Below are 8,173 nucleotides of genomic sequence, written 5' to 3'. Positions count from 1 at the left end.
TGTCAGAGCCGCTATTACTGGAAAGCCTCAACCTCTCGTAGATAGGGATAGATTGTTTGCTGTTTATCTTGTCAGGTTTTTCAAATTCAAATTCAAATCTTTACTCCCAGTTTACATTCGTTATTCACACGATTTTACCATATTTGCAACAGCTGGAGTAACATAATGTTTACGGAATATAGGTAGTTCAGTTTTCTACCCAGACTAAAAAGCAAAACATTAAGCATCAAAAGCTTATTTAATAGTTATATATATAAACACACACACACATCAAACTTCAAAACATTGCTCAATAACTGCACGCACCTCCACCACACACGTGTGTAACACCACTGGACTGAAATATATATATTCTATCTATATATATATATATATATATATATATATATATATATATATATATATATATATATATGGATGTATGAATTATAACTGCGATTATGAGTCTTAGCAACAACATAATTGGCAAGTACTGCATTTGTAGCATACCGAACTTGCTTCAAAATTATCGATAACTCAAAACTAATATATTATTAGTAACTTTTTTTGTATTACATTATCACTATAACAATATGGTTATTTGATAAAGAGTAAAAGTTCATTTCATGACATAATCAGGTATACTTCCGGAGTCCATTTTGAGACCAAATGTGTTACACCCTTTTTACAGTTGGCCTCAAAATGGGCTTCAGAAGTATACCTGATCATGTCATGAAAATGAACTTTTACTCTTTATCAAATAACCATATTGTTATACTGATAATGTAATGCAACAAAAAAGTTACCAATAACATATTAGTTTTGAGTTATTGATAATTTTGAAGCAAGTTCAGTATGGTACAAATGCAGTACTTGGCAATTATATTGTTGCCAAGACTCACTTGATTACAAATCGCAATTATAATACATCCATATATATATATTATATATATATATATATATATATATATATATATATATATATATACATAGACACACACAGCTAAGCATATTTTGGTTGTCTCTTGCTCATTTGATGCTATAGTCTTGGCACTGCTCTCAAGACTCAAGTCACTCAACATTTCAGTCCAGTGCTGTTACGTGTGTGTGTGTGTGTGGTGGAGGTGAGGTGTGGTTGGTGGAGGTGCGTGCAGTTATTGAGCAACATTTTGAAATTTTAGATAAAAACTCTGAGACAGCATTTTTTGGTGAAAACTTAGTAAGTGCTGATTTCAACACATAGGAACTAACTTTCCCAAGCGAAATATTATAAGAAGCTTTAATTCTCCAAAGATACATCGCTGCCAGTGTGTCCCAGACAGTGTGACGTCAATATTTCAAAACATGTACCTACCGCCCAAACAACACTTCTGTCTTGTAATTTGCATGTAGCCGCAGATCACATTCCTCCCCTCGTCCACCGGCGTTGATCACTAATATACTTTTGATTTTCAGGTGCGATGTCAATAATAAATTGATAAACCAAACTTTTATAATAACATTGACTTATGATTTTATACACTGTATTATTATTATTATTATTAAAGTAGTTTATCCAGACCACTGAGCTGACTTTCAGCTCTCATAGGGCTGGCCCGAAGGATTAGATTAAAATTTTAAAAACCATGTCTAGGCCAGAGGCAAAGCTCTGGCACCGAAGTGTTTTTTCGGTGTGATGACGAATGAGTGAAAATTAAACTAAAAACTGCACAAAGGCACACACTCACACAGGAACACATGCACACTATAAATACATTTACTCATATAACCTATTTTCATAAAAAATAAAAAAAAAATCAGAATAAGTTAAGTAACATTTAAAAGTTTTGTTTTAAAATTCATTAGTCTAATAATTTTCGTATTTTCAAAGTTTACTTAGATTTATATTTTATCAACTAAATTGCACTTCTTTAGAACTTAAAAATGGGCATGACTGAAAATGCAGAGGATTCTGACAAGATTTCTTTCATAGATCTGTTTCCAAGTGTCGACAGTCGTTGTCTGGTTGTACTTTGGGCATTCGCATAACACATGTTTGACAGTTATAACCTCCCTGCACTCTGCGCACTCAGGAGCTGAGCTACGTGGGCTGCTCATCAAGTGTCCATGTGTCAGACGGGTATGGCCTATACGAGGGACGTGTCAGAATTACTTGTTCATGTCTTTCTCTCTGATATGATGAGCTCCACTTTCCTACTTCAGGTTTTATTTGCTTTAATTTGTTATTTTCTGACTCTTCATTCCAAATATGTTGCCATTTTCTTATAATACCCATCTTTATGTATGTTACATAATCACTCATAGGGAGATTCACACTTGATCTTGTCATTTGATTTGCTTCTTTGGCTGCTTTGTCAGCCTCTTCATTTCCTTTGATCCCTACATGGGCAGGGATCCAACATATTTCTACTTTTTTCCCAATAATATCTAATTTGTGAAGTGATAATTTAATTTGTTGTACAATATTATTTTTTGGTTTATAACTCTGGATGGCTTCTATGGCACTTCTTGAGTCACTAAAAATCACAAAATTATTTAGTGATGTTTCTTTAATTATTCTTATGGCTGAGGCTATTGCGCAAAGCTCCGCTGTGAATATTGAAGCTGTATTGGGTAGAGAGAACTGATATGATCTGTCCTGGGACACTGCAGCATATCCCACTCCATGTTCCGATTTAGATCCATCTGTGTATATTGCATAATGTGGACCTTTTCGGTTTATATGCTCTATTGTATGTGTCTATGGTGTGATGGCGTATATAAGTATTTTTTGATAAATATTTCAATTGTGTGCAAGTTTTCATTTTATTCATTGTCCAAGGCGGAGGTAATTTTACTACTGGAGGAATTTGTATATTTACATTTAGTGACTCAAACAGTCGTCTAGCTCTAATTGGAAAAGGGGGTGGATGATTGTTAATAAAAATATCTCTTTGTTCAAATAATTTTTTTGTTGGAGAATCGCTTGTCTTGATTCTCAAAGCACTCTTCATTATTACAAGCTCTCTATGGAGAGAGAGAGGTAGTTCACCACATTCAACCTGTAAAGAAGATGTCGGTGATGATTTAAAGGCTCCTGAACATATTCTAAGGCCCTCATTATGAACTGGGTCCAATGCTTTCAGTGTTGCGTCTGATGCAGAGCCATATACTTCGCTACCGTAATCAATTATAGACAGACTGTTGCTTTATACAGTAATGTAAGGGTTTGTCTATCGGCTCCCCAAGTGGTGTTTGATAATTTTCTAATTAGATTTAATGCTTTTTTACATTTTGATTTCAAGTATGTTATGTGAGGTTTCCAGTTTAAGTGAGTATCAAACACTAAACCTAAAAATTTGCAGTTTGTCTAATTGGTATACTAAGATTTCTGATTTTTAAATCTATCACTTCACCATTCATCCACCTTTTTATCTTTATAAAACACACTACTGCTTGAGTCTTATTTATGGATAACTTAAATCCTACAGATGAGGATCATTTCATTTATTTTTATTATACTTTTATTAATGATGCGTTCTGCATGTTTAATACGAGAGGCTGAATAATATATCGCAAAATCATCCATGTATAGGTTGCTTTTAATTCCAGTAGGCAGATTTTTATTTATATCATTGATTGCAAGGGTAAACAGTGTGCCACTAAGGACACTTCCCTGTGGAACACCATTTTCAAGTGGAAATGATCTTGACAATACATCATCAATTCACTTGAAAACTACGATTTGTTAAAAATTTTTGGATGAATCTAGGTAAATGTCCACGGATGTTGTTATTTTGTAAACTTTTTAATATAGGGTACCTCCAGGTAGTATCGTAAGCCTTTTCAATGTCAAAAAAGACTGCTACAGTTATTTGCTTTCGCTCAATCCTCTTCGTATATGGTCTTCGAGGTTAGAGAGAGAATCTAATGTAGATCTGTTGCACTGTGACCCGAATTGAGTGGAGTCAAGATTTTATTTTCTCGAATGTGCCATGTTAATCGAGCATTTACCATTTTTTCTAGTAATTTGCATAAGCAACTTGTTAGAGAAATTGGTCTGTAGTTATTTGCATCACTTGGATCTTTCCATGTTTGGGGATAGGAATTATTATTGCTTTACGCCATTCATCAGAAATAAATTGCTAAGCCATAAATGATTATAAAATTGTAACAAGTATGTCTTTGCCAGAGGTGCTAAGTGACAGATCATCTCAAAACAAATATTGTCACCTCCAGGAGCAGATTTATTGCTGTTAGTGAGAGCATATTCTAACTCTTCCATATTAAATTTCCTATTATAATATATGTCTTCTATTGTTTCAAAATTTATTGCTATTAGTTCTATATTATTTTTCTTTGTGCGGAAGTGGTCATCTAAATTTCTATCACAACTTACTTTAGCTAAGTTTTTCTCCTATTATGTTACTTATTTCTTTAGGATCGAGTATTCTTTTCCGTCTTTTAATATGGCATGTCTGGGAGGTTTCACATGGGTACCATTTATTTTTCTGAATTTTTCCCATATTTTTTGTATGGGAGTATTATTAGAGAGATCTGAAACATATTTCCTCCATGAAATTATTCTTCCTTGAATTACTTCCTTTCGGAATTTTGCAGATACTTTGTTGTATATAGGCTTTAATGCATCAACTTCTAGCAACAATATTGTCATTTTTTGTAAAGTACCTTCTAATATTGATGTTTTATTTATTTTACTGAACTTTCTATTCAAATTATCCAATCGTCTCCCTATAGAGTGTTTTATATTTATTAATCCTGTTAGCTTTTCAGACCACCACGGAACTTTGTGTTTTGTTGGATGGGGTTTTGATTTTGGTATTGCTTTATCAGCAGCATCTTTGATGTAATTAACAAGAAACTTATTAGTTTCATTATGATCTTTCAGATATTCAAATGGCGGTATACTTCTTGTATGCATTTCATATTGCTCCCAATCTGCTTTATAAATGTTATAGTGAGGAACATGTTTTGCTGGATTATTTTGTAAAAAGGAAATTAATATTGGGAAATGATCACTGGTGTACAAGTCATCAATTATGTTCCAATCTAATTTGTCAACTATACTTGTTGAACAGAGAGTTAAATCTACAGAGGAAAATGTTCCATGCGTTTTTGAATAATATGTGCTAACTTCTTCATCATTTATACAACACATGTCATTTGAATCTATAAGTTGTTCCACTTTACTTCCTGTTCTATTTGAGTTTGAACAGTTACAATCCCATATTGGGTTGTGAGCATTAAAATCCCCTAATATTATTATAGGTTCTTTGATATTTTTAATAAATTCTCCAAGTTTATCAATATCGTAATGTTTATTTGGTTGATTGTATAAATTATATATTATATAATTATCGTTTTTAATTCGAATTCTAATACCTGATATTTGGAGGTCAGCAATTTTTACTGGTACTTTGTCATAACATACTTTGTTATGTACATATATGGCTGTACCTAAATTTCCTTCTTCTTCCTGTGATGTGATATTAAGGTATATTTACCTATTGTTGGTATTGTATTATTGACATGTTGTAGACATAATATCATTGGTTCTATTCCTTTAATAACCTTTGTACTTCTCCCAGGTGTAATCTGGTCTGTAGACCATTTACGTTCCATTGTATAATATAACTATTGAAAATATTATGTTATATCGGTCGTGTTTTATTTTCTTTTTTTGTATTATTATCAATTTGAATTTTTTCTAAAATTTTATTTACCACATTCAGCTGTTTATCTTTATAATATTTTAAGTGCTCAATACACATACATCCTTTTTCATGGGTGTTTAAATCGGTGGCCTCTTTCTTTCTATATTTCATAAAATTTCTTATAATATTTGTTAAGCAATCTTTTGTTATATTTTTGTTATCATTGCACAATGCAATGAAGCAATCATTGCAGCCACATGTGTTGTCATGTACATCTACTGCTTTGTTTGTTCTTGTTATACCAATTATTGGTGATGGAGTAATCTCATCACCCTTGACATAGTCACCTTCATCCATGGTATGGTTCTCCTCCACTTCTTTGGTGTTTTGGATCTCTGCATCCATAGGTTTTATTATTATTTTAGGAGATAAAGGTATGTTCTCACTTTGTTTTTGTTCTTTCTTCATATCTTTGGTTTTTGGTTTGACCGATGTCTCTCTATTTATAGTTGGTTTCTTTGTTTTGGGTGGTGGTCTCTCTAAAGGTCTTTTTTTTTCTTTAATTTTCGGTACATCACAACTTCCTCCTTCCACCTCTGTGGTAGTATCTTCTTGTGTTTCTATTTGCATTAACACCTCAAATGAATTTGATAGAATATTATCCAATTCATTTGCACCTGTTTCGTGATTCTTTACTATCTTAGTTTTATCCTGTATATTACTGACTTCTTCTTGAGACTTACTTGCTGCATCTTGTTACTTCTGTCTGTATGATTTTTGTATCAATACTGGTTCCTGTTATAGAAGAATATGTACGTTTCTTAGCGGGATCTTGAATTCCTCTCACTTTCAATTCTAATTTAGCCTCTGCTATGGACATGCCTGTTCTTTCTTTTAACATTTTTAATTCCGTATTGTATAGTAATAGATGCATTCTTTGGATCTTGCATGATGATTCTGACCACAGTTTACACATTTAGGCTCACCGCACTTCCATTTGGTGGTGTGTTCTGTAGATCCACAGTAAGCACATACCGGTTCATTCCTGCAATTTCTCTTTGTGTGTCCATACTTTACTGCAATTTTGACACTGCAGTGGCTTTGGTATATAGGGTCTTAACTCTCTATTTTGTCCTAAAATTTTTATTTTTTGAGGTAGTTGTGAACCTTCAAATTTTATTTTTGCTATTTTTACTACTTGTTTACTGCCTCTTTTACTTGTAATATCATATACCTCGGCAATCTTCAACATTGGGATATCTCTTTTTCAAAGAGTCTAAAAGCATTTTTCTTATTATTGGTTCATCATTATTGTCTGGAAGTACAATGGTACCCTGAATGCTGTTCATATTGTCATGTTTTTCCACTTTAACATTAATAGTATCTATAATTTTAAAGACAAATAGTCTTCTGACTGGCTTTTTGTTGTGGCTTCTATAAGCCAAGTCTTCTCTTTTTATTTTTCTGAAAGACATTTCTGTCGTTGGATGTCTGTTTAGTAAAAAAATTTTTCTAATTTCAAGGCTGAAATATTTTGTTCAGCTTCCATGGTTAGAAAACCTTGACCAACTTCCACTCCCAAAGAGGGAGTCAAAGTGAATCAAGGTTGGGTCATGACGGTACTGATATTTCTTTGGTTTAATATATGGTATTAATGTTTTAATACCAAAACTGGTCTTTTTGATTTGAGCTTCCGTTAGATTGGTCTAAATTCGTGCCAGAAGTCGTAGGGATATTTTTTAAATTTTCCATATAATAAATTTGTAAACTTCGTCCAGGATGAGGTCCCTCTCACCAGGGAGGCCCAACAGGGGGAGGAGTAATACTGTTAACACAGTGGTAACTACCCTGGGACACTCACCTGGATATACGCCATACCCCACAATGCCTTAAGGGTCGTCAGTCCCATGAGATCGGACCCAGCACTGCGGGCATGGCTTGACATAAAAATTTCCCCTCGCTCAACCACGTCAGGTACTCTAGTTTTACGGGTGGAGTGGCATGCCGTCCAACTCCACCCTCCATCAAGTTAAAAGAGCAGTCAATTCAATAGTCCAAAACTATGCCAAGGTCGTCAACGAAAGGAGAAGTGAAATGGGGAAATTTAAAAGGAGGAGGAGTAAAGGAGTTAAAGGTCCCAATGTTCAGTTGGATCCACAGCAGAGAGCGCAGGCAAAAAGGGGCATACTCTCTCTGCAGTGGATCCCTAAGCCCCCCACCTTGTCAAGGAGTTGGGATCAGGGGGTTATACACTGTAAGCTATAACTACACCTAAGGGTGCATTGCATTCATATATTGATTATATAATTTATTTACATGGTATACATATTGTACAGAATACCCTGCAATGAGGGTATTCTTTATCTATGATACACCCCCAAGTAAGGGTATCACAAGTATATGTTATAACCTTGATAGGGGTATATTGTAAAGGGCATATTATAGTTGTATATACCCCGATAGGGTATGCTATTTTAACCACTAGAAATACCCTTTTTCTACCCCTAATATATCCTTAATTTTTAGAGTATATACACATT

At 33.8% G+C, this 8,173-nt stretch overlaps 1 protein-coding gene across 1 annotated transcript in view; it reads right to left on the bottom strand.

The window, feature by feature from the left end:
• Positions 1-8,173, bottom strand: part of LOC135216349 (uncharacterized) — a 38,344-nt gene that overhangs the window by 2,111 nt on the left and 28,060 nt on the right. The window lies entirely within an intron of this gene.

This window comes from Macrobrachium nipponense, chromosome 19, assembly GCF_015104395.2.
Source record: "Macrobrachium nipponense isolate FS-2020 chromosome 19, ASM1510439v2, whole genome shotgun sequence".
Lineage (NCBI taxonomy): Eukaryota > Metazoa > Arthropoda > Malacostraca > Decapoda > Palaemonidae > Macrobrachium > Macrobrachium nipponense.
Note: the sequence above shows the minus strand (reverse complement) of the source record. Positions and strands in the feature narration are given on the sequence as shown.